This window comes from Bactrocera latifrons, unplaced genomic scaffold, assembly GCF_001853355.1.
Source record: "Bactrocera latifrons isolate USDA-ARS-PBARC rearing strain unplaced genomic scaffold, ASM185335v1 scaffold_24, whole genome shotgun sequence".
NCBI classification, from domain to species: domain Eukaryota; kingdom Metazoa; phylum Arthropoda; class Insecta; order Diptera; family Tephritidae; genus Bactrocera; species Bactrocera latifrons.
In genome coordinates, this window is record NW_017535963.1 from 1,869,769 (window position 1) to 1,896,609 (window position 26,841).

Here is a 26,841-nt window from a genome sequence, read left to right on the forward strand (position 1 = left end):
TTAATTATTGTAATTTTTTAATTTTTATTTATTATAAACTTATTACTTAACTTTTTTTCAAATAGTTTTCCGTTTACTTTGCAACTTTGACTTACTTAACTTTTCACACCTCTCAGTTTTGTTCTTTTTCTACTTATCTCTTCAATGTTTACCTTCGCTCTCTGCTTAAGACGCACTTTCAGCAAATTGGTTGCTTTTGCCGTTTTTTAGACGAAAGCACTTCGTCTGTGCGACTTAACGTTAATACGGATTCCCCGTTTTTTCTCTGAAAGTAGAAAGAAAACAAAATTAGTGATTAATTAAAGACTTTTGAACTGAAGAAGTCTTTCACGAAGTTGTATAATCTTGACATGAATGGCTTAATGCAATCGATTGATATTATTGAAGAGAAGAATAACGCTTGAGTATTAAAAGGAAACTTATTTTATGGCTTTAATTAGGTATTCAACATGACGAGACGTATTGATGTCGCGATATTTGCCTATCTGGCCAAATGGTAGTCGATTTTTTGAAAATTATATTTCGGACACAACATTATATAATTTTTGAGGAATAATGGTGGGTTTTACTGGAGTTTAAACCCATTCCTGACAACCCTATGCAGATTAAATTGTAATTTCTTTATTTTATTTTTTAATTTTCTAAATGGCATCATTTTTACCTGAAATATTTGGAATAATCTTCGGTTATAAACTACGAGCTATGTGGCAACGCTGAAAAATCTTTCAACTACCTTTTCTTATACTTTATACCAATAATCAGCGTGGAAATATTCCAGAAAAATTTGCTCTCTTTAAATGCTTTTTAAATATAAGATGGAAATGGTGCTACCAGATTTCAAAAATTATCCGCTTTACGTTAGTTTGAAATTAGATGGCATATTTATAAAATTTTCTTTATTTTTTTTTTTTAGAAACGTGTAAAAGTCAGATAAATGTACATCTTTCCTTTAGAAATGTGGCAGCCTCTTTTTCGAAATTCACTGCATTCCATTTAACTTACACTTTCAAATCAGAAATAACGTTGTTTTTCTGATATTTTTATTTACATTTGAACTAAAAATAACAACGAAAAAAAAAATATACATATATATATTAATACAGTAGACGAATTCCGGTAATGATTGAAAGACCAGTAAAAATTTAGATTTTTGACAAAATCGCGGCTTTTCAAGAAAAAATTATCCTTCCAAGTCGTTAATTATTATCACAACTATTATTATTTAGATCTGACCTGACAAATAAATTAAAGAAGGTCGTGTAAAAATGTCAAAACGATCGGTCCACCCGAGTCGTTCGACACCGACTGTGAAATAAGTGTCACAAGAAAATCGTGTTTAAAGTCCATACGTCTATATGTCTCTAAAAACTCACTCGATATAGGTATCACAAGCATTCGTTTAGGCGCATAAAAGCATTTACATATTTTTTTACTTAAATTAGAGTGAGCAAATGTACTACTCATCACATCTTTAAAATATTTATTTCTGAAATATATGTAAATTTGATTATTCAATTATTAATTTATCGCTAATAATTGTCAACGTTTTCTATTAATATTTTGATTTAAAAATTCCAAAAATTTTTGAGATATCCTTTCACAATCCTTACACCTAAATTTCTGACCCACTTTGAGGCAACTTTACTTTAATTTAGTGTCTGTCAAATGGCATCAGCTCACTTCGAAACGAGTTTTTCGCGTTTATATGCTCACACACTTTATCGACTCTAAGACTCCGCGCTGAAGTAGTTTAGATTTTACTGCCACCTACTTGCGCATATCGCTCGGCGGGCGTACGCCAGCCAAACCTTTTGATATTTAGTGAGTTTGGAAACTACGAGCCAGCGTTTTCATTTCAATTGCATATCCGCTTTGCCAAAAATTACTTTTCATGGTGAAACTTTTCACGAAATCACAAAATTGCTTAGTAGCAAGTATAAATGGCGCATAATTCAAATTACTTCCTGCTATTGCCAAGTCAAAATGCACAATCTACATACAGACGTTAACGCAGATGGTACGGAGTACTAGAGCCGTCTAGTGGTGAAACCTCGTAGGGAAAGCAGAGATAAAATTTTATCGAAAAATGACTAGAAGTTAGGAATTGACGAGACGACAGAGAAAGGAAAAGTATTTTATCGGGTTTGAACTTGGGAAGTAAATGGAAACTTGCTTAAAAGGAATCTGCATTCGAGTAAAAAGTGGAACCGTTCTCTATAAGAAACTCTACTCGAATATCCAACTCACACTTGTATCTAGTGTCTCTCACATAAGACAAGATTCTTCGCTTCGAAGTCCAAACTACTTGGTTTCCAAAAATAAACGCAAGTGGTCTGAAAAGCAGTAGAATAAAACTAATTTGAACCTGGTTAGTTTCAATATAAGCCAGTAGGGAGCCACATACATTAATTTTTGTGTGCATAACAGCTTATAACGGTCGTTAACATTTTTGTGCAACAGCCATTTCATTTGTGGTTGTTGTCATGTATTGTTGGCAGTGCAGCGTTGCATTCATGATTATAACAATTTCCATTTCCGGCAATGTCATGCAAGTAAATAGAGACGGCAACTCAAGCGGAGTAAGCAACAAAAAGAGTAAAAGAAAAACAACAGCGAAAACACGAAAAGTCCGAAGACTGCACTGCCAGCATTTCCATTATGTAAGTCTTCCCTTTAATGGCTGTAAACGTTAGTGCGTACTTCGTTCAAGTTTTCACTAAATCAAAAGAGTCATTAGTAGTTTTCTAATATTTGACATGGCCGCCTGCATAGCCGACCGTTATCTTCATCATGGCCATTATTGTCATTATAGTTTTGGCCATTAGAGTTGCATTCAGCCAGTCACTGACGTGGTGAATGGTGCAGCAATTTTCAGTTGCAAATATAATTTATGACTTTCTTTCCCTGGCATTATCAGCATCGTCTTTTTCGGTTTCGTCATAATCATCATCATCATCATCATCACTATCCTTATCAATTTAATAAGCCATTCAAGCCAAACAATCTACTTTCACTAGAATACTCCTGTCTTTCATTTTGTCTAAGCGGTTCTGCATTCGCCCCCTCTTTCTCTCTTCTACTCTCGCTCTGCCTTTCTCATTTCCTTTTGCTTACCAAACTTTGTTTTAAATAGCGCTCTTTCACTCACTGCGCTCCAACAGTGTTGGCAAATTTTTAGGCATAGCACCGACATTCAGTAGCTGGAAATACAGTGTTTGGTAACTGGTTATTTGTTAAGATACTCGACTGAAGCAAAGACAATAATACAGATGGAAGAGTTTGACTTTACCGCGTCGTAGACTAATTAACGTTAAGAGGTATTTTATGAAACTAAGACATTAGACTTAAAACATACCCATCTTTACATCGAATTTATAAAAAAAAAAAAAATTATAAAATACAAAAAAAACAAAAAAAATTTAAGTATCGAAAATCATTGAAATTTTTATTTTTATATTTTATATTGGCTCCAGAGATCAACAAGATCACCGAATCATTCAATGAGTTTTGATGGTAGATTTACTCCTTCATGGAAACTACCTAAACTGGTAGTAGACCGCATAAGAATATCGAACCAAAGATCAGATGATCTTTTGGATATTACCATGTGCCAAGCAAGTGGTCTGAATAAGTCCTGATTCTTTTAGATATTACGACCTGTCAATAGAGTGGTCTGAGTAGGTCCGCCGAATTAAAACCTACCATAAAGTGTATCGACAAAGAAATCTCGAGAGCTTAGCACGATGACTAGTAGAGGTGAACTAGCGGCTTCTGAGAAACCGAGCTCAACTGTGACTATTTTATTGACTTAAGCAGTCAATTTTTCGGCCTAGCCGATCAGTTCAAAAAATCAACTATTCGCACATTTTTGTCCGTTTTAGACATTTGAAGGTTTCTTAGTTTAAGAAACGGAGTACAACAAAAACTGTCACAAACTGTCTTAAGATTTTCTGTGGTACTAATTTGATATTTACATTAATTTCTGCCAATAAGAAATTCAAAGGTCTCTTTCGGGACTTCTGACTTCTTAATAGTAGATTTGTATTTTTAAGAAGAGGTACCATTTCAAAACAATCTTAAATGGATACTGTCTGTTCTACGTCCAATCTCGTCAGGCATGTATTCGTAACCAATAACCAAGAGCTTCAAAAGCATCAGCTTTTTATTAACAATAAGACTCGACACTGCAAATTCGAAACAAGTGAAAATCAATTTATAGTTGCCCAACACTGTGTCGAACTGTGCGACACGATACTCTCTAGGGCCGGCTAACTTTTCAATTCACAAATTTCTAATTGTAAACTTTGTACGGCAGCCTTTTCCGCTCGTATTTCCGTTGCCTCAAGGTATCCGCACAACTAACAACGACTGCTGCTCGTCGGCACTGCCAAGCAGCCAAATTCGGTTACTGGGTTCCTGCCTGCTACCACGACCACGACTAGTACGCGTGTATTTCCTTCCCTCTATTTCCGCCCGCTTAGGGCGCACAATTCATTTGCAGCATTCACCACAATTTGTGCCCGGAATTGTTTTCGCTGCGCTCGTTTTTTGGTATTTAATATTTGTTGCAACTGCATTTTGGCATTCCTTTTGAGGGCGTCTTGCAAAACTCTTCTGGCCATATTCAATTTCAAACTTTTCCCTTGCATTTATTTGCGTGTCCGCGTGTCGGGACCAAAGTTGATATTAGTGCTCTCTCGAAAGTGAATGAGGATTGCGGTAGTATACCGTCGTTGCCGCTTGCCGTTGCAGGTGGCATATTTTGACATTTGCTTTGTTTGTTTAATAGTCGTCTTCGTGTTCGCCGGCGCGCGAGGAGTGCAATTCGTAAAGTTGTAAATTTTATTACACTTGATGGCGCACAAGAAGTAAATAAGTGAAAAATAGTAATATTTTTGTAAAACATTGTTAGTTTTTTTAATGGGCCGACGGATGAGCTGATGTTCCCAATATAGTTTAGGAATGTTTGAAAATCGGTTACTAAACCGGTTACCAGTCCAAGGTTAGGGGAACTGTCTCATTCTTTAATCGGCATTTTCATCAAAATTCAGAAATGTTTGAGACCAGTCTCGTTTGTAGGGAAACTATCTCAGACCTCAAAAACCCCGAAAAATCACATGCTATAAGTCGCTCATTATTGCCGCTCTTATATATGGTGCAGAGGCATGAATGATGACAACATCTGATGAGTCGACGTTACGGGTTTTCGAAAAAAAGGTTATGCGGAAGATGTATGGTCCTTTGTACATTGGCAACGGAAGTAGAGGAAGAGGAAGACCTCCACTCCGTTGGAGAGATCAGATGTGGAAGTACCTGGCCGCAATTGATATATCTGACTGCCGCCAAATTGCGAAGAGAAAAAACGACTGGCGGGCTGTTACAAGCTCGCCTATAATCACGTAAGCGGTGTCTACGCTAATAAGGTAAACGAAGTCTTAGACTTTAAGTCTCTCATACCGTATTTACTAATTTTTCGTGAACATTTTAAATAAAAAATGTGACCTGTAAAATTTACTCTGAACTAAGACGACCTCTATTTTTACTAAATGGAACCATCCCGAAAGAAAAATATACAGGGTAACTTGTAACTTATATCTGAGCCCATACTTTAAATTAAGCTACATTGGTCATTTTTCCACTTACGAAAAATTTCATTATTTTTTTGCGCTAAAATAAAGTGAAAACTTAAGCCCAAACACAATAGCAGGTGGAGAATTTAAATGCGCTACTATTTAAACTCCACATAAGTCTAAATATACCAAAAACGTAATGTCAACAAAATAAACCGAAAATCGTAATAGAGGAAAGTGGAAATGCGGTAAACGCAATTGTAGTGAAATGGGAAAACCAACTCCAGGCGCCACAGCGTCACCATTTAAGCCCGTCACATTCACTTGGAGTTGACTATCAGTCAACTAACCAGACAGCTACTTTGTCAGTCATATGACACAAGAGGTGTACGCAAACTTTAACTATGAATAGGTTAGTACACAAATGGCTTGCCAAGGACAAATGTGAATATATTTTTGGCAAAGAAATAGTGAGAGTTTTTTTGAAATATTTTAATTCTATGAATTTATTTACGAGCTTAGTTAAAATAGAGTTGAGTTGAGTTGAGAGAATGAAAAGTAGTAACTCGGAGGGCAATCAGTCTCTGGTGCCTCTAGAATCTTTAATATTTATTTCTAATAAAAAACAATTCACAAGACGCTCACCTGGCACGGCTTGAAGTCATGAAAATTAGATTTAAGGTCTATTTACCATCAACCTTCGTTAACTTATTTGACTTTGTGTGATATCTTCAGCATCAATAAAAATATTCCATTAAAATATAGTTTACATTTGGACATAAACATTCAAAAGTCTCATCCAATTTCACTACTACTACTTTTTCCAGCGGAGGTCGTGTCGCTCTTGCCAATAACGTGCCGAATGTAAGCTTGGAAGGGAGCAGTCGTAGATCTCTGACTTCGTTTAACCGTATAAAAAGTAGTCTAATATTGTCTAATCAATTGACGGACTGACCACATCAGACGAAATATATGGATGTATTATCGAAGTGCTTCAAAAATCATCCCCCTAAAAACTACCTATATAAAGAAAAATTATAGAGAAAATTATAGAGAAAATTATAGATAAAGGAAGATATCTAAATCGGGTGTGGACTTAATAGCGTCTGATTTGATGCCAAAAATATGAAATTGTTTCGAGCCCCTTTAAGTCGAATTTTTATTTCTGCTCTGCATCGTGTATAGTATAACATATTCGATTAGCAAACGAAATACCGTTATGAAGCCATGATAGATTGCTTTGATTAGTATAACATGAGCTTGCCCAAAAAGAACGATATGCGCAAAAGCCTTCTTCTAGCTCCCATATATAGGTTAATCTGTCTATCTGCTCAGTTCCGTACAAACTTGGCAATTCCATAATCGACCATAATAAATGATTTCTTAGCAAATTGCTACCTCCTAACTAAGTCTATTGAATTATAAAGATTTTTATTTGCCCACTCATTTAAGAGTCATCACAGAAATGTTGTATGTATGCTCTGCACCACACAAAGAACGAAGCAGGGTGAACTTCCACTGAAGCGCATAATAGACCGGCAAACATTCACACTTTTGGGGTAATTTTCTTTTTTTATTAACTTCATTTATAGCCACAAATTTGTTTGCCTTGGGTGTCTGCTATTATTGCGGTTATTATTGAGTTCTTTTTCACTTTCACTTCTTCTCCTGAAATTGCGCGTGTTTATTGCTAGCGAAAGTGCAGCGTGTGCAGACATTAAAAAAAAAAAACAGAAAAAAATAACAATGCACCCCAACCCTCCTCATCACGCCCAGTTCTCTACACTCAAGCGACTCGCTTAAAATGCACTCTCATATACTACAAATACACTTACATAGCTACATATTAAGTGGGTGAACAAAAGTTTCTCGCCAAAATCCGTTGAGATTGAGAAGTGAAAGCTGTTGGCAGAAAATAATTTTTCAAGTTTATTATTATTTCAATGTGAAACTAGATTCACAATGCGAAAACAAATAATGTGGTAAGAAGAGTGGTGCAGAGATGAAAATTAAATTGCATATGTAAGGAAGAATTAATACAAGGCTTAACCATATATATATGTATGTGTGTATGTACATATAGCATAAGGTAATATTTAATGCGTTGGTTCCGTGGGAGAATCATGAGTTTGGAGTAGGTTAGCTCCAGCGGATTAAAGTTTCGCAAACCGGCTTTCGATTCTTCCCTCTTCCATCAGCAAAAGTTCAGAAAATGGGGACACAAAATATACTATACTTCATTAAAATGTTAGCTTGGTCTTTACAACAAACAAGAGTAAGTGCAAAATGAACAAGATTAAAGAAAGTTTACAATTGGGTTGCCACCTGTTACGAAAAAGAGATTAATAGAACTGACAAGCTAACCAAATATCTGTGAAAGTTTTTTACAAGGGTTGCCACATGTCTCTGAAATTTTTTTGACTTGGGTTGCCACATGTTTAATATTTTTTGTGTGTTTAGGTCAGAAGCTTGGAAGGCATGTAAGCCTCCTTGAATATTTTTTGGGCAATGAATGCCAACAGAAACATAACATTATGTCTAATCAGCCGCAGAAGTTAAACTCTTGAAAATATTTTTTGAGACGGTTTGCCGACATACAATGTTTAACTTAATAAAGAAAATAAGAAAAATTAATTATATTAATACGAGCATAAAATTAAAGCGGGTTAGGGATTTGTTGAAAATACTTATAAGGGCTGCCAACTTTCTTTATTTTTTCATTTTCGGTTTAAGAACGGCAATATATTGAGTAAATTGTAGACAATAGCTGCAAGCAGAAAGGTTACAATAAAAGTATGCAGTGCAAAGATAAAAAAAAGGCTCACAATTGAAAATATTTTTGAACAGGGTTGCCACTTTAAATTTTTCAGTTTAATAAAATATGTAAGAAAACCAGAATTATATCAAAATGCGTAACAGCATGAGGAGGTTTAAATGGATTTATAGTTTGAGTGTATTATTTTACAAGGGATGACACCATTTGAAGACTTTTAATGTTTTAATTTTTTTTTAAGTTTATGAATGCAATTGCTGCAACCCAAAACATTACAACCACAAAAGTTTAAAAAGCTTAAAATTTAAAATATTTTTGAACAGCGTTGCCATGGCAAAATTTGTAATCATAAAAATTAGTTTAGATAGAGAAGTTGCATTAATATGGCTGTGAAAGAAAAGAAATTTGAGAAAGTTTACAGTTAAAATTTTTAAAGAGAGGTTGCCACCATTTCAAAATCAATAAAAGCAATAAAAGCTTTGTGGCGATATTGATATCAAACTGAAGCTGTACAAGTGAGTATAACTTAAAAACAAAAAAAATAATAACATTCTGTCTCTTATACACATCTAGATGTGTATAAGAGACAGAAATGATAGTCTGCCGAAAAACAAAAAAAAAGCGTTGCCATCTGTTTCAAATTTTTTTGTCAATTTTAAAATATTTACATATATCAATTGAAAGGTATTTGAGAAGTCTTTAATAAATCTTAAATAATAATAATTAAGGTTGCCACCTGTTGTTGAAATATTGAATATAATCTCGGCAACAAATTGTTTGCGTTAAAAAATTATTTTCGACAGAAATAAATAACAGAAATACAGAAGTAATAAAAAATTATTTTCGACAGAAATAATTTTGAAGGTGTTGCCATCTGTTTGTCAATTCTATAATATTGCTATCAATTAAAAGTTATGTTAGAAATCTTCAATAAATTTCTGTTAGACAAACAATATTTCATGCTTGTATGATTAGTTGCGCTGAATAAGAGATTAAAAAAATAACAAGAATTAATCAAAGAAATTAAACTTAACTTTTTTAGTCTTAATAAATTTCTGTAATTTTTTCACTTTTAGCATGCCTCGTAAATAAATTTTGCAATTGGCAAATTGTCGTATAAATTCCAAACTCAAGTGCAGCGCAAACGCGTTACCATAGCGACAATAACAACAACAACAATAATAACAATAATCACCGAGTTCATAACATGAATTGCTTTACACTTTCAGAAAAGTGTCGAATGTGACACTGAAGTGCACAAGTTTTTGCAACTTTAATGCTTCGCTCATTGAAACGATGTAGAAGCGAAAGGAATTGCGGAAGACGGCGAAGGTGGCGGCAAAGAAATGAAATGCCGCAAGCCAGAGTACAAATTTCGCAACACACGTCTTCTGAAAATAAATATATGTATCTACATATGTATATAAATACTTATAAAATATGCATATATACATATACATATGTATGGATAGGTTAAGGTACCAGTATATGTATGTGCATGCGAGTATATGTTTCACATTTGCTGCTGGCTGCTGCTTGTATCCACACTAACCAACACATGCTGCTTAAGCCACCATTTTCGTGTTGACGTGAATGCCGAAGCCTTGTACGTGTATGTGTGTGTGTGTGCGTGTGCTACTGGGAACGTCAGTCTTCACTTTCAATTGAATTTTCATTTCATTTGTATGAGTTTTAACGAAATTGTGGCACAATTTGTCTTTAGCTGCGAGTTTTGACGCAGCACGTAACACACTTTTAACGGTTTCTTCACACACACACAAACAGTTAAAAAGAAATTTTAACTTTTCCCTTTAGTTGAAGTGGCTGTGTGTGTTTTGGGAGTGTGATTTTTGTCGCCGCTTTTATGTGTGGATATTTAAATCGAGTGCCATTACGGGTGATTCTTCAAGTTTGCCTTAAGTTTGCACTGATTGCACAAATTATTATTACAGTTATGTTAAGAAATTATGTGCACATTAGTGAGGCAGAAGATGTGAAAACAGTGGCTTCTTAAACGAGAAGAGATTTAAAGGTTATCGAATGTGTATTAAGAGTTCTGTTAATGAAATGTGCGTTGTAGTTGCTATCTGTTATTTAAGATACATTTCCCGCTGAAGGTTCTTCAAGCTTCAGTGATGCATGGAGGATGACTTCAAGGTCAGCAGTTGAACGAGATGAAATGAGGATATAGCAACCAAAGTCGGAATTTCCCATTAAGGCATGAATCGAAAGAAATTGATGTAATGAAGTTGGAAATTAGAGTGACAAAAAATATAAGACATAGATAAATCGAAAACTAGCGAATTGATTAAATTTAAGCAGGAACTTTGGTCAGCAGATGAAACAAAATTCCATGATCGAACTATTTTTGAATGATTTTTACCTAACAGCATAAACAGACAATTTTACTCTTAAATTAGTGTAATACCGAAAACTCTGCTGGTAATACTTTCAATAATGAAAAAGTCGAAAAAAATTGACGAAGAGTTCGTAAGTGCGTAATCAGACCACTGTCACGCCCACAATACGCCAATATATAACTAAACCGCATAGTACGATAGATTAAGAAGGCACAAAACTTTGAAAAGTTGGCGAGAACCCCCCTTACCCCTCTAATAAGTTTAATATATATGTATATCTTCCGAACCAACAAAGCGCTTTCACCAATATATGCATCCTGTTACTACCTTCTTACTACAGTTTGAAAATAGGTGAAATCGGATGACAATCCATTTCCACTCCCCATATAACGGTTTCGCTAAAAAATACTAAAAGAGTGATAAATGAACAACTAAATGCGACTGATACATTAAATTTTTCCAACGAGATGGTATGAGAGCTTTATGAGAGCCGGTGTGAAACTTTGAGGATGGGCGTAGTACCGTCCACTTTTTGGTGAAACCCCATATCTCGGGGCCCTTCTAACCCATTTCAACAAAATTTGGTGTCTTGCATCTTTTTTGATATTCTTGTAAATAAATTTTGATATATTGTAAAAATGGAGAAAATCGGAACGCCTACTTCCCATATACATACATAGCTGAATTTCACTTGATTCGTTCATACTTGACATATAACATAGTTTTATATTCCATTTGTTTTTCTCACTTTCCATAATGCAAATCAAGCACAAATAAATTTATAGGGATACAGCTTTGCCCGAGTAGTGTCTCTTATGACCAAAAAATGTCCGAACCGGATCAAAACTGTTCAAGCCTCTAGATACCGAATATATCGATCTCATTTCCTGTTATGAACTTTTTATCGAAAATATGGCTCAATCTGTGAGATTTGTTATAGAAATTCGGAAGGAATATTTCTCTGATAATAATATGCCAGTATGTCAAAAATGGGTTGAATCGGTATAATAATTCCCTTATCTCCCATTTACCGAATATTAAGATTTTCGAACTTCCGGCTGACTTTATACTATATTAGTTATCTTAATAAAATTGCAATAGCATGCTTTTCAAATAATGGTAAGTCTTTGAGCATAACATGGATGCCATCAGGGGAAAGCATGCCGAAGACTGCATATAAATTCGGTTTCGTCGTACAAAAATTGTTGAATACTTTCGCAACATTTTCAAAATAAAGTTTCGCAATCCGCAAAGTATGCCTGACAAAGTGCAAGGGTATGAAATGTTAGTTTACAACCGAACTTGAATATTTGTTGTGTGTATATTTGTTTATGGGAAAACTTAAACTATTTTGGCAGGGTTCAAATAGAAAATTAAACGCTTGTTTACTTTACGTAATTTAGTGTAGAGCAAAAATTTAACACGGACACCCTACTGTATGCATATGTATCATTATAAATAAATAAAAAAAATAATAATAATAGTAAATTAGAGAAAAGCTTCATTAATCAAAAGTGGATTTGAAATTTAATATTTCATAAATAAGGAAATTAATTTATATTCACTAATATATAAACACATATTAAACACCACATTTATATAAGCTTCTCAATATGCACATATGTATGTATGTATGTGAGTGCACAAGTGTCAGTTTACTTTAATGATTTAATGATTTATTTCCTCGATTGTTTAATGCGTGTAATGCGAGTGTGTGGTGGAAACTAATTAGTTATAAATACGTAGTTGTTTAAATAGCATACCCAAAGCCACACAAAGAGGGGCACAGACACATACACACACATATTATATATAGAATAATCACTCATTATACACACCCATACAGGAATAATTGGATGGCAGACAAAGCACTTTGCGTTTGATTGCATTTCTGCTTAAATTCAATGCGTCGTTATATGCACATGCATATTTGCTTACACACACACACACACGCATACACCCAGGCGAGTGTGTGTGTGTGGCTGCATGTGCTTGTGATTGAAAGTGAAAAGTTTAAAGTGAAAGCGACAGCTGTGGGAATTCAACGATCAAATATGCTATTGTTGAAATAGAAATCAAGAGAAAAACAACAATAACAATGCTAGGCATGGCATACAAGCATACGTACATATATTAATTCAACTTATATACGTGTGTGTGTATACAAATGCATATGCTTTGTCAACAGTGTAATTATAATATCCCAATAATGAAAGCAAACTCATACAAAACAAAAAAGGAATATTTTAGCTGAAATAAAATAAAAAGAAAGCAAAAATTAAAAGTAAGGAAAGGCTTAGTTTAGTCGGATCGGAACATTAGATACAAGTCATATTCATTTACCTATGAAAGCAACAACAAAGTTATTCAATTGAATTCTATACAAGAGAATATCTAAAACCCTTTAAAAAGTGTTTCGTATTTATACCAGCTTCGCTCACTTTATACTAGTCTCATACATTTGTACCATTTTCACGTATTTACACCCGTTTCGCGTATGTATAAGTTCCCTTGTTTATACCAGCACCATAAAACCTCACAGTTTTTACGCATTTATACCAGTTTCCAATTTTATACCAGTTTTATGATTTCAAACACATTTAAGCATTTATGTCAGTTTTATAAATTTATACCAGTTTCATGGATTTATACCAGTTCCATGGATTTATACCAGTTTTATGAATTTATGTCAGTTGCTCCTATTTATACAAATGTCTCCATATTATTAATTTATACCAGTTGTTTGTTTCATTGGTCACTCTGTAAAGTTTTCTGTCTAAATTCAAATTGTCAGGATTAAATGAGTAAATATTTTTGATTCTTATAACTTTATGATAGCCTAAAATATTTGGCTGCTTCCAAACTTAGCCCCTTGGACAATAATCGTCCTATTTAGCTAAAGGGGGATATGAACCGACTTCGAACGCTCTTTAAAAAAAGAAAACAAATTGCCAAAATTTCAAACACTAGTATAACTATCCTTGTCTTTTTTATGCGCCACAAACAACCGTTAGGTGAGAAAAAATATTGCACCTGTGTACCACATGTTGTTTGTGCATAAGTCCAATTGAAAGTTTCGTCTCTGTGTTGTGTTGCACAGTGGTTGTTGCACGCGTGCGGATGCTAAAAATTTAAATTGAAAATACCGTTGTCGCTAACGTTCCATTTCAGGCTCGACACATGGCCCACATTTTCAATTGTTACTTTCATATGCAAATAGCAAACGTCACTCGGAAGCAACGCGTTGCGCCCGCTGGTGCGCTCAAGGACTTTAGCACGAGCGCGAGTGCGAGAACAAAGGCGTGCAATAGTGTAAACAAAGGCAAAAACAGTAACAAGCGTCAAGGCAATTGGCAGAATAATCGTAAATAATGTATATAAGGAAGCAAAATTAACAATACAAACACAATCAGTTACAATAATAGCGCTTAATATGCACAACAACAACAATAACAAAAATAGCAGCGCAACAATAACAACAACGATAGCTTTAAGAGGGCTGCTAAAGATGGGATAAAATTATTGAAGTATACAATGACAACTGCTGTTGAGGAGGAGTTGAATAAAATCTGATACTTTGTGGCGAAAGCTTTAAGCTTTGACTTTTGACCTTCCCCGTGGAAAATAAATTCAAAATAAGCTCTTTGTCATATTAAAGTTAGTCGTCTAATTTAACAATTAAAGAGACATAATAATTCGATTAAGGTTTACAAAAGCTTAATAAGGCTCAAAATTTTAGGATGCTTTTCCACAAAAAGTGGCAATTTATACTTTTCCTTATTCCTACTGAAACTAAAAGTTTGCTAAACATCTAACAGTCGATTTTAGCTTCTAAAGCTTAATTTAAGCTCGCAGGGGTAAAAGCTTTTGGCATTTAAACCAAATCTTGGGTGCTTTACAGATCTCTAAAATAAATTTCTAGCACATCCAAATTAAAGAAAACAACAAACTCTCAATAAACAGCTTTAAAGCTTATGAAAGCTTTGATTTTGAAAGCTTTACTCGGGACAAAACGATCAAATAACTAGAAAAATATCATAAATAGAAGCACTTTAGACATAGTTAAAACAAACCAACCCTTCAATACAAAAGCTTTAATGAAGAGAGTTTTAAGTATAAAAAATAATCACAAAAGCTTTAATGTAGGGATCATTAAACTTGGATATTTTACACATCTCAAAAATTAAGTTTAAAGTAATTGAAATTAAGAAAAAAATCAAAATTATTACAAAAACTTACGGAAGCTTTGGTTTAGAAAGCTTTAAGTTCATTAAAATATAAGGATTAAACTACTAAAAATAGCAATACTAAACAAATAGGAAGCAAGGTTGTAGACCTAATATCATAAATATAAATACTTCAAATTTAAAAAAAATGAATCCTTCAACACAAAAGCTTTAACTTAGAGAGTTTAAAGCTTAAAAACAATAGCTTAAATAACTAAAAATTTGTCTTAAATAGGAATTAAAAACACATTAAAGACAATTTAGGAAAAAATCAACCCTTCAATGCAAAAGCTTTAATGCGGGGTGCTTTAAACTTGAGTATTGTACTGGACTCAAAAGTAAAGTTTAAAAAATAGAAATTAGAGAAAAATTCTTTATTTCAATGCAAAAGCTTACGAAAGCTTTAATGGGTGATTATATTATTATAGTGATAAGAGGAAAATCAAATATAAGCAAACCAAAAACAAAAAAAAAACCTCATTAAGCATAATTACTTGTAGTACCACAAGCTTACTGAAAACGATCAAAGCTTAGCGATCACTGCAAAACCGCGAGGAATGTAATAATAAAATATCCGATAGTCAATTTCCACAGAGTTTATTCGAAGATACATACTTATACACTTACCAACACTTACGAGTGACTGAGCAAATTCCAGCTACAGCCTTTAACTACCAAGCGCACTTGGCGAAAGCCACATGCATTAATTGATTCAATTACAATTTTTCAATTTGCATTAAGCCACTAAACAGTTCTCAAATTACAAACTCAATTTTTATATGCACACGCGAAAATAATTCGATAAAATAAAAACACATAATTGCATTAAATTTCGAAAACAAATTCCAAATAAAAATCGTAATTGAATTTCAAAAACATGCATTTGCCAACGCACTCAAGCTCGCAAAAAAACATTCAGCTACGCGTAAGTACTTAAGTATGCGCTGTTTGTCTGGGTAAGTGCTTGAATTCAGTACGAGTCTGTGTGTGTGTGTGTGTGTGTAGATGCGAGCATGTAAGCGAGTATGAATGAGTGTGTGTATGTGTGCAAGCGCGAAAATGTTTTGCATATTTTATGTCGTGCTGACCACACGACGCTGCATGCTAATGAGACCAGCACACACTCTCACACATACACAATTGCATTAAATTCCCGCTAATTGAAATATTTGCCAAAAAAATTTGAAAAAACATGCCAAATGCAGTTGGAAGGGACCATCGTCGTTTTTATTGCGGCCACGCTCAGTGGCCAGCATCTCGGTCGGGTCGCTTTTTTGCTGTTGTTGTAAGGAATTTTATTATTTAATTCGTGTTCAAGGCTTCTACTTAAATTTGTTTGTTGCTGTTTGGGGGGCAATTAAAATGCTGTTAAGTGAAACCTTATGTCTCATTTAAAGCAGTGGGTAGCCTTGCTTTACGCCACTGTGTATATTATTAAGCAATCATTTTGTTGTTGGGGAGACCTTGAAAAAATTTTAATGTATACCTCAAAAAGATCATGGCTATACGAATTGGCTATCTAGTACCTGTCGCATGTTCAACCGACCGCATACGCTTGCTTTACATATACCCAAACCAGGGTTCCATGAAAGATAGGCCTAGACGGCTTAAAATTTTTAATGATAATGAATCTGATATATGGTCACCTCCAAAAATTGTTGGAAGCGGTTCATATTTAATTTCAGCCCTTATATACCGACTTTTTTTTAGAATGGCTGTCCCTCTGTTTGTCATCATTTCATCAAATATTACCGGGACTGGCAAAAAAACAACCTACGTTGCCAAGCATATAATTTGAGACCTTTATACGACGCCGTTTTTACAAAGGACTCAGGCATTTTGGTACGAGCGTAGCATTGAGAAACATTAAACAAAATGAGATCATCTGCGATCTCTCTGTTGTACCATATGTGTCTATAATTATATATAGAGTAGGATCAAGAAATGCATAAGAAGCATTTTGGTACAAATTGCCAGACAAACTTTTCGTATAAAAAAAAAACTGTATCGATTGTGAGGCTCCAAAAGTAAATTCTTCGATTTTTACTGCGTCTGAATTTATTGAACAAAGAAGTGCGATAATGCATAGGTTATTCGTGATCATTTCGCCACATTTTCAACTTCATCGTGCCGCAACCACCGCATTCGCCGGATTTACCTTCGCGTAACTTCTGGCCATTCAGCAAATTTACTTGACCAATCCGAGAACACGATTTTGACTCAATTGGGGATATAATAGCTGAACGAAAAAGGCTCTGATGGCCATCACGACGGAGGCCTTTTCCAAATGCTATGATGACTGGAAAATTCATTGGCGTAAGTGTATTGCAGCGGGAGGGCAATGAAGGAGACGAAATGTACAAAATTCACCTTTCAATTTGATCACAGTAGTATGTTGTAAATGTGCTACTTGGTTCTCACTTATTTATAATAAAATTTACAATATTTACAGAGTTGCTTTGTGTCGGTGCTTTGTGAGAGCCTTTCATATTTGGTTTAGCCCGCCCTTTTCCTTTTTCTTCATCTTTCTTTTTTTTTTTATTTTTTGTTGCTTATGATTAGATTTGATGGCTGTAAAGCCAATTTTAATTCGGTACCATTGCTTACCCTTTTCTATTTTTATCTTTTTCGCAGTCAAAACTTTATATCATTGTTATTTCTTATGTAAGTGACTGTGATTTGGTCCGATTAAGAGTGGTAAAGAATTTCATTACAATTTATTTTTAATTCTTTACTTTTCAGTTATTCTTCTTTTTGTTCTGCTCATTTCCATTTATGTTATCTAGTTTCATAATCTATTTACGGACTTTTGCATTTGTGTGCTTTTCTTTTATTTGACAAAATTATATTTTAATTTTTTAATTAGGTAGTTTAAATTAAGTTATTTTGTTTCGGTTTGTTTCTTAAATTTATTTCAGCAGAAATTCAATGCACTTTATTTGAAATTTCATTGAAGCATTATTTTAATGTGTATATCATATAAACAGATACTTTGGTGCGGTTAAGCAAACCAAACCCACAACCATTATGCACAGATGCCGGAAGGTAGCAGGGCCAAGTCAAGCTGATAGCTTGTGACGACAGCTATACCGCAATAGTCAAGGTTGGGGTGGTGGATCAAGGAAAAAGATTTGGATACCGGCCTAACCATAGCAGCCGGACCATATTATGCAGCTCATCATAGCCGGCCCGACCCGAATCCACCGACTGGAGGACTCGTCAAGGCTTTCGAAGACAAAGTACAGGAAGCTCTAATAGAAATCGCATTTGCAAGCTAGGGCAAAGAAGGTAACTAGCTACAACACTGTAAACGTGTAATATTGTATAATGGTGGGGACCAACGGGAGGGATTAACGCCTCGGATTTCTCACTGGCTCTATGGAGTAGTAAAACTAATTATGGTTTACGATATAATGGTATGGTTATGGTGGTCAAAATATGGAAAATACGCAATAAGACGTATAGAAAACATACAATGAGCAGCCCGTATTTGCATCCTTAGAGCTCTATTATTATATAATTTTAGACCTACTGCCAACAGACTTGTTCTGAATGCAAATGGCAGCGAAGTCAGCTGAGAAAATCTTCCCTTTTAGCAACAAGTAGCATTCGATTCCATCCCGACTATTTTGTTGCCAAAGATAAAAGCTCTAGAAGATCAATTTTGAAAAATAGCAATAAAATATTTTAAACCGATGAGTTAATTGTCAAAAATTGTACCAAATGAAGGAAGCTATCACTAAGAACTTAGACAGCTCTAGTTAATAGGAGAGTAGAGTTTCATCAGCACAACGCCAGGCTACACACATAAGTAGGGACTCACCAGATGCCACGGAAACTTAGTTGGCATATTCTTATGCATCTACTTTATAGTCCGGACCCTTGTATATGAATGATTTTGCTTGTGAAAAACTCGTCTCAAGAAAAGCAACTGTCCCACTTTTCATGACAATACTGGCTCTCTATGAAGAAAGCATTATAAAACAGACTCCACAAGACACTGACTATATGTGGCAGCTGTCAGCAGCGCAAGTTTCTTCATTACACATAACACGGACCGTTATTGCACACACTGCCAAAAATATGTTTATTCTCCAGCCAAATTATTTTTATTATTATTTTTATCTGCCTGTCGTTTGGCGAAGTGAACGCCATCACTTCAGCCACTCGGCTTGTTATTCATAACGACAAATTAAAACAATTAAGGCAAACTTTGATTGTTGCTGCCAGTCAAATAAAAACAAATTTCATCCAGAGAGCGCCACAAAACGGATGCGCCACTCACAAGCGAACGATAATCGTTTAATCTAATTGCCTTTGCATGTGTGGTGGTCGTGTGTCTGAAGCAGAGTCAGCGTGTGTGCCATGTGTTCGCACACACATATATATTTGTGTGTATGTGTGTGTGGGAGTGAATGTATGTTTGTATGTGTTGAGTAAGCGCAAAAGTCGAAGCAGCTAATTAGGCGTATGGCCGACTTCAAGGTTTGTTTGTGTTGCTTTTTGTCGGCGGCGCTACTGTTTACCCACTCAATGAGCTGCGCTACGCCATACCTATACACATGCACGCACTTGCGCGCTTGCAAAAGCAGCAAAAATTCAAGGCTAATTATGCATGAGTGCAATACAAACACAGAGTATGTTTATGATTATGTGTGGCATACAACTAGGCGCATATATGTATTAAGTGTAGCATACATCCAGGCGCATATATGTATTAAGTGTAGCATACATCCACGCTCTTATATATGAGTATATGATATAGGGCAACCAACTAAATTCAAACACATCTCTGCGCTTTAGCCTCTCTTCGTCTTGTTTACATTATACACATGCATGTGTGTGTGTGTGTATGACAACCGTTACCACATGCTGTTTACATAGCCTACGCGCTTAATCCTAAAAGTATGCTGCGCGGCATGAGGTTGACTTGTAACTTGGTAAGCAGCTTACTTAAGCAGCACTTGAACGTTGGCGCATCGATTCGGTATTACGTTTGCGTACCTGTTTAAGCGAGTTTAAGCGTCTGGAGCATGGAAATTTAAAAATCGCACACTAAAGCGAGAGAGCACATACAAATTTATAAATTTTGTGTTTCTACCACCACTTAAAGCTTCGGGAAGAATATGGAATGATTTTGAAAACTTAACAGTTTCAGTTACTAAAGTTTTCGCCTTAAAGCATGCTATCGACAGCATGCATTTTTTCGTTTTGCGCTCGCCATTCACACAATAAATCAAGAACTGCCAAGTTGAGCTGTGCAAAATTGACCAATAAAATGTAATAAATCCTACGAGTTGTTCGGCTCACATGTGCTTTTATCATTGACAAGAGGTCAACTGGCAGCAAAAAAAAAAGATTGAGTCATACTTTAGGCGGTTGCTTATGCAATATACATAAATGTCTTCAAATATATTTAACTATGGCTATGCCTTTGGCCTTTAACACTTGTTCAGAGAAATTCAGAGTCAAACGCACACACACACATGTAAACATATACATTACAAATATATATAGACATTTTTGTTGATTAGGTTCGTCTCCGCCACCGACACTTAGGCACGCACCGACCATGTGCCGTCGCTGCGTTCAAGTTTTCCGAGCCGCCTGTTTGCCTGGCGGCCAGCTGTCAGACCCAAGCACACACTTTCATAAACATTTCGTGTATGTGTGTACACTATCACTTGCACAAGGCGCTTAGACGTGTTCGCCCACCAGCCATGCTGTGCTCTACAAAACTGATGACACTCATAAGCCGATAGTGTCAAATCCGCAAGCGTGTTAACCCATTCTCTGGCACAAGGTTGGATTAGCAAGCGCCCACACGCACACACAAATACACAAAGCCAGATATGTATAAATGTATATGTAAGCTGATATTCCAACACATTGTCACAGTCAACCGGCTCTCGAGCCCTCTCTTTACACCCGTATTAAAATAATCCCTTACACGCGCACAAACATATAAAAACTATATATGTATTACACAGCCATGGATGTGCCTGTGTGTGTGTAGTGTTTCATGTAAATTTCAGCTTCAACTGCGAGAAAATAAATTGTTGTATCAAATTTTTTGACATGTAATGTTGCTCAAAAAATACAACAATACAAAAAAACAGCAGCAGCACAACGACAACAAATTCAAATGAGATTTGGATAAAATAGAAATTTGTTAAGATTAACAAAAGTAACTACATACATGCATAAAAAAAAAAAATACTGGTCAGATTATAAAGATGCACTGTTCTGCAACCAGCTTTGATATGTAAAACTGAACAACTTTATCAAAACTAGCAGTTTCAGTTGGCGAAAAATTTTCAAATTTTTTTAATATTTTAGTTATATACATTATACGGTCTGCAAATTATAGAAAGCAATGAGTTCTGGGTATTCTAGCAATATATGTATTTCAAAATTATTTCTCATTAGAGTTGCCAAGCATTAAAAAAATTTAGAAAAAACCATAAGAAACATTTTGTTAGATACTTTTAGAAAACAACACTGGTTTTCATATATTTTATATCTATTTTATTTTTGGAAAAACATAAAACTGAGTTGCCACCTATCTAAAAAAAATTTTTAAATATTAAAAATTATTACATAACACATAAGGTACAAAAAATAACAAGCTGATAAGTTTACGTTTTTATAGATTAAGCACATTTTACAAAGAGTTGCCACCTTTCAGAAAAAAAACAAATTGAGCACAATACTGTTAAAGACATGTCAAAGAGCTTAAGAAGTATCAAAAAGCATTCGGGTTCTTAATTTGATTACATTTCAAAATAGAGTTGCCAACTCATAATAAAAATTTTTTAAGTTTCAATAAAGTAATAAATGGTGTAACAAAGACTTTTGAAAACAACACTAGTTTTCATATATTTTATGTCTATTTTATTTAAATACATTTTTTATAGACAGAGTTGCCATATATGGAAAAATGTAACACTGAGTGAATCAATAAATCAAAGGTAAGGAGTCCAAAATAAAATTCGCATAAGTATACGTGAATATTCAGACAATATTTAAAAAAGATGGAAAAAAAGCATTTCAAGTGAAAGAGTTTATATTAAAAGCGTTTAAAAAATGCTCGCTTTTTTTAGTTTAAACATATTTCTCAACGAGTTGCCACTTTTCAAAAAACTTAAAATTAAGCATACTACTACTAAAAGCATGTCAAAGAGCTTAAGTAGTATTTACAGAAAACATTCGGGTGCTTAATTTCAATAAATTTCCAAGTAGAGTTGCCAACTTTCAAAAAAGGAAAATTTATCCAAATATAATACTATAAAAGGCATGTCAAGAAGCTTAAGAAGTATATTCACAAATCATTCGACTACTTAATCTAAATACATTTCGAAATAGAGTTGCCACCTCAAGATAAAAAATCCCCAAGTTTGGATAGAACTTAATCGATTTGATATTTCACTTTTTTTGTCTTTTTATGAATCTAGAAACGGGTTTTACGTAAATTCGACAATATTTGGCCGGTGCAATACAAACATGTCATTTTGCGGATTTTTTGTTATTTTCAGATTTTATTTACTGAATGAAATGCTATTAAGTATTTATCGGATTGTGACAATAATGCTAAATTCATATCTTTTAGATCCAAATTTAATACGAAAACTTGTCTTGTCTAAATTTAAACCAAACTTTAACCGAGTTGCGCGTTCGTTTGACACATACTTACTCCAAAACAAAAATATATTACATTCTGCTCATATAAAAGCCACATATCTCAAATTACCGCAATCTGAGCTATTTTTCGCGTTAAGCATTCATAAAAGATTTAATATAAATAATTTCCTTAACTTCCTGCTATTTAAAAATATTCACGCGTGTGTTCACTTGTGTGTTAAGTTGGCTGCTCTTTTTGCACAAATATGTTTGTGTTTATTGTTATTGCGCCGATAAGCGTTTGTAATGAATTTACTTAATTACTATTACATTTTTTTTATCTTTTTTTATATATAGAATTTTTTCAACACTAACTGCCATAATTATGATATCGCAATTAATTAATGACGAAACAAATTACTTTTCAATTAATAATAAATTGTGTTTTAAAGCAGGCAGGCAGGTATAAACGTTTAATCTGCCAACGGTAATGATACAATTTAAAAATTCGAAAATTTATTGAAAAAACAAACGCATTCATGCATACATATACATATAAATGTATGTAAGTATTTACATATGTATATACGGTTTGTTGATACAAAATAATATTTATTACGCCCGTGGGACTTTAAGGCGACGCTGAGTAATTTATGATAAATTATGAGCCCGCTCACGTTGCGATTGTAGTAGCCTAGGAACAAACTGAAAATTACCAAAAGTATCAGTTGTGAAACTTTAGTCGACGATAATTAAAGTTATGAAGTGAATTGCTATATTTTTTTAAGTTTTTCTAAAAAATTTAGGTTGACGGTTCGGGTCAATATCTTAATCACTTTCTATAGTAATCCCTCCCTAAATAGAGTGACATTGTTTCCATATTTTTATGATACGTGTGTTGCTTTTTAGGTGACTATATGAAAGTAGATTGCAATGGTTATATATTAGTTAGATTTCGGTTATTATATCTGAGAGGGATTTCCGATTTTTTTTTTTTTTTTTTTTTTTTTTTTTGATTTTTTTAAATGCTAAAAAAGCGAAACAACTTTTTAGGTGACGATATGAAAGCAGATTGATGTGTACAGTTGGCAAATAGTGTTTTTTTCTACCAAGAAAGTGCGAAATGGGTCACTATTTCCTCCACTTTTTGTGTTATGTATACTTTTTTCTTATAGTATATTTTTACTGCTTTGTGCATTTTACCTATCTTTTAATGAATGAAATTTTGTCAGTTACATGTGTAAATAAGGATATTAATATGAATAAAATTATCTCTTAAATATTGAGATAAATATTTAATTTATTTATTATATAAAAAGTTTCCAAAACCCATGCTGCCAGGAATGTCTACAGAAAACTAAAAGAGAAACGTGAATATTATATTGACAGTTTGCAATTCGTGGAAAAACGCTTAGTCGTCTCACTTTGAATATTGAAATTGGATTGAAATTGGATTTATTTGGAGAAATACCTTTACCAATGATATTCCTTTCTACTGAAAATTAAACTTAAAGAGCGCCACGACGATTTTGTGACATACATTTGGCATGGCAAACATTTAAAATAAAAAAACTGTAGAAAATTAGACTGCAGGCAATTTAAATTCTAGAATACAAATTTTTTATAGTGTCCTTCTTTTCTCGCCATCTTGTCACAAGTTGAAGTAATCCAAAGATATTACCATATGCAAAAGTGCAAACTTTTTTGGTATTTTAACCCTTCAGGACCGACAGCTGAACATTTCTTCGGAAAAAACAATGTAGTTTTTACTCTAAAAATTATTTTCTGCGGATTTGAGGTAGTTTCCATAAATAATATCTATTCTATTACATATTTTGTTCAGCTAACGGTTGTATGTAACATCTAAAACTAAGCGAGATAGATATAAGGTTATAGATATATGTAAATAAACGAGACGAGTTGAAATTCGGGCAACTGTCTGTCTGTTTGTCCCTTCGTCCGTCCGTGCAAGCTGTAAATTGAGTAAAAATTGAGATATCTCGATGGAAATTGGTTCATGGGTTCTTGAGACTTCGTAGATGGGCGTAATCGAACCACTCCCAAGCCTACTAATCGTTATTAACCGAAAACTTACGAAGTGCCATAACTAAGAACTTAATTCAGATATGAAACTGTAATTTGGTAGAGGGGATTGCATTAGCAAGGGGCACCTTTGGGAAAAAGCCTTTTAAAAAGTAGGCGTAGTATCTCTGTGTAACAAAAATGGGTTGAATCGGGTCAACACCTTTCTGAGCTCCCAGATATCTAATATAAATGTTTTCGAACTTCTGGGTGATTTTGTACTGCATATATCGGCCAATGTGTGAGTTATCTCAATGAAAATTATAGAATAAATTTTACTTCTAACAGTATATCTTTATACATATAATAGATACAATTGGGGAAAATTTGACGTAGCCCCCATATAACTAATATCACTATTTTCGAACATCCGCCTGAATTTACTCCATATCGTTTATGTTTGAATGTTGGGTACCTTAATGAAACCCAAGGAATATTATTTAGTACGTGGCATGGTAATAGTTAGTGGATAAAATTGGATCGATACTACCCTAACTTCCCATATACTACATATAATATAACGATTTTCATTTTCCTAAGAAACTTTATACCGACTGTCGGTCAGTTTATGAGTTATATAGAGTATATGTATATATAAAATTACTTAGATACCGATCCTCTTCTTAACGTTTTACATCTTAAGGTATTCCTTAGTTTTGTTACTTGCAAGTATAAAATGTCCGGTTGCACCCGAACATAGCCCAACCATCTTCAAAACGTCTGTCACAATTATTCGTAAACCTGACAGTTAAATAGATGTTATTGAATGAAAAAAAATCCTTACAAATGGAAAGCTCACAGTTTTGTAGAAATTTACTACTCGTTTTTTCCAGCTTACTAAGCGAAACAAAAATGTTTATATATGTATACATATATGGTCATCGTGATGAGCTGAGTCGATTTAGCTATGTCTGTCCGTCTAGTCCCCACATTTTTGGTACAACGATCTGAAATTTTGCTCATGTCTTTTTCTTCTCAAGAAAATCGATCAAAATGAAGAACTTGTATGGAAAGACATTTTAATTTGGGAACATATCTTCACGAAGTTTTGCATAGAATATTGTCCCCGTAACACTACCATTTTCAATCATATGGTTCAGATCAGATGACCATAGCATATAGCTGTCATACAAATTGAGTGTTAAAAATCAAGATAAATTTTTTCATAAACGATATGTTTTCCTTATAAAGTAACTTTCATTCGACTTGAAGATTGTTTTCCTCACTTATAAATTTATACTACGAATTTTGGAACTTGTTTTTATTTTTATGCAATATTTATACTGTATTAAATATGATTTAAATTTTTAAATGTTTCTATTTTTTAGTTTTATAATTTGTTGCTGCAATTAATATCATTTGCTAAGAATTAATTAATTATGTGCTTATTAATGCAGCTTTAACATTAATGCTGTTGTTTTAAAAGAATTCACGCTCATTGGGTATGAAAGTGCATTGTTTTTTTTAACTTGACTGTCTCCATGTGCTTCTAAATTGGTATTTATGTGAGCAATTAGCATATAAACCAATTTATTTTTAATTTTTTTTATTGTTGTATAGCATGATTAATAGACAAACAAAATTTTCTGTTTACACGAAACGAATTAATGCAAAAGCTTATTAAGACTTTTTTTAATTTTTGCATATAATTATTAATTTTTTGCCAGAGAAAAGTCTATATCAATTTCGCGCACTGCTCTCACATAGCTGGGCGTGTGTACTTTAATTTGTGCTTTTTCAGTTATCTGCAATTTTTTTTTTTTTTTGTTTTTGGTTTTTTTATTTTGTTTTTGTTTAAAACGCAGGCATTACTGGCTCTTATAATTGAATTATTAGTGCAGCGCATTATATTAATTACAATTTGCAAATTAATTAATATATTTAAAGTATTTTATCAGCATTGTGTAATATTATAGCGTTGAGCAAACTTTGTTTTTGTTGTATAACTACTCAAATTTAACTTTTAAACACCTTCAAAGTAATTAAAATACATTGCAGTTTCACATTACATATGGCCGCTGTCCTAATTTTGACAACCAGGGCACAACGCAGCTGCTCAAAAGCTTTGCATAAGCAAATACAACAGGAAAAATAAATAATATATATTTATATACTTTACAATTACATCTACATTAACATTTTTTTATAGTTTTTTATTGATTTTAAAATTTATATTTCCTTTGTTGTGTTTATTTTATATTTATTTGGGT

General features: G+C 33.8%; 1 protein-coding gene across 2 annotated transcripts in view; it reads right to left on the minus strand.

The window, feature by feature from the left end:
* LOC108969119 (cryptochrome-2) overlaps positions 1–26,841 on the minus strand; it is a 95,571-nt gene continuing 68,730 nt past the window's right edge. For both annotated transcript variants that reach the window (XM_018933657.1, XM_018933658.1), the window contains exon 4: positions 1–265. The gene's annotated coding sequence lies outside the window, so the exon portion shown is untranslated. The remainder of the gene's footprint in view (positions 266–26,841) is intronic.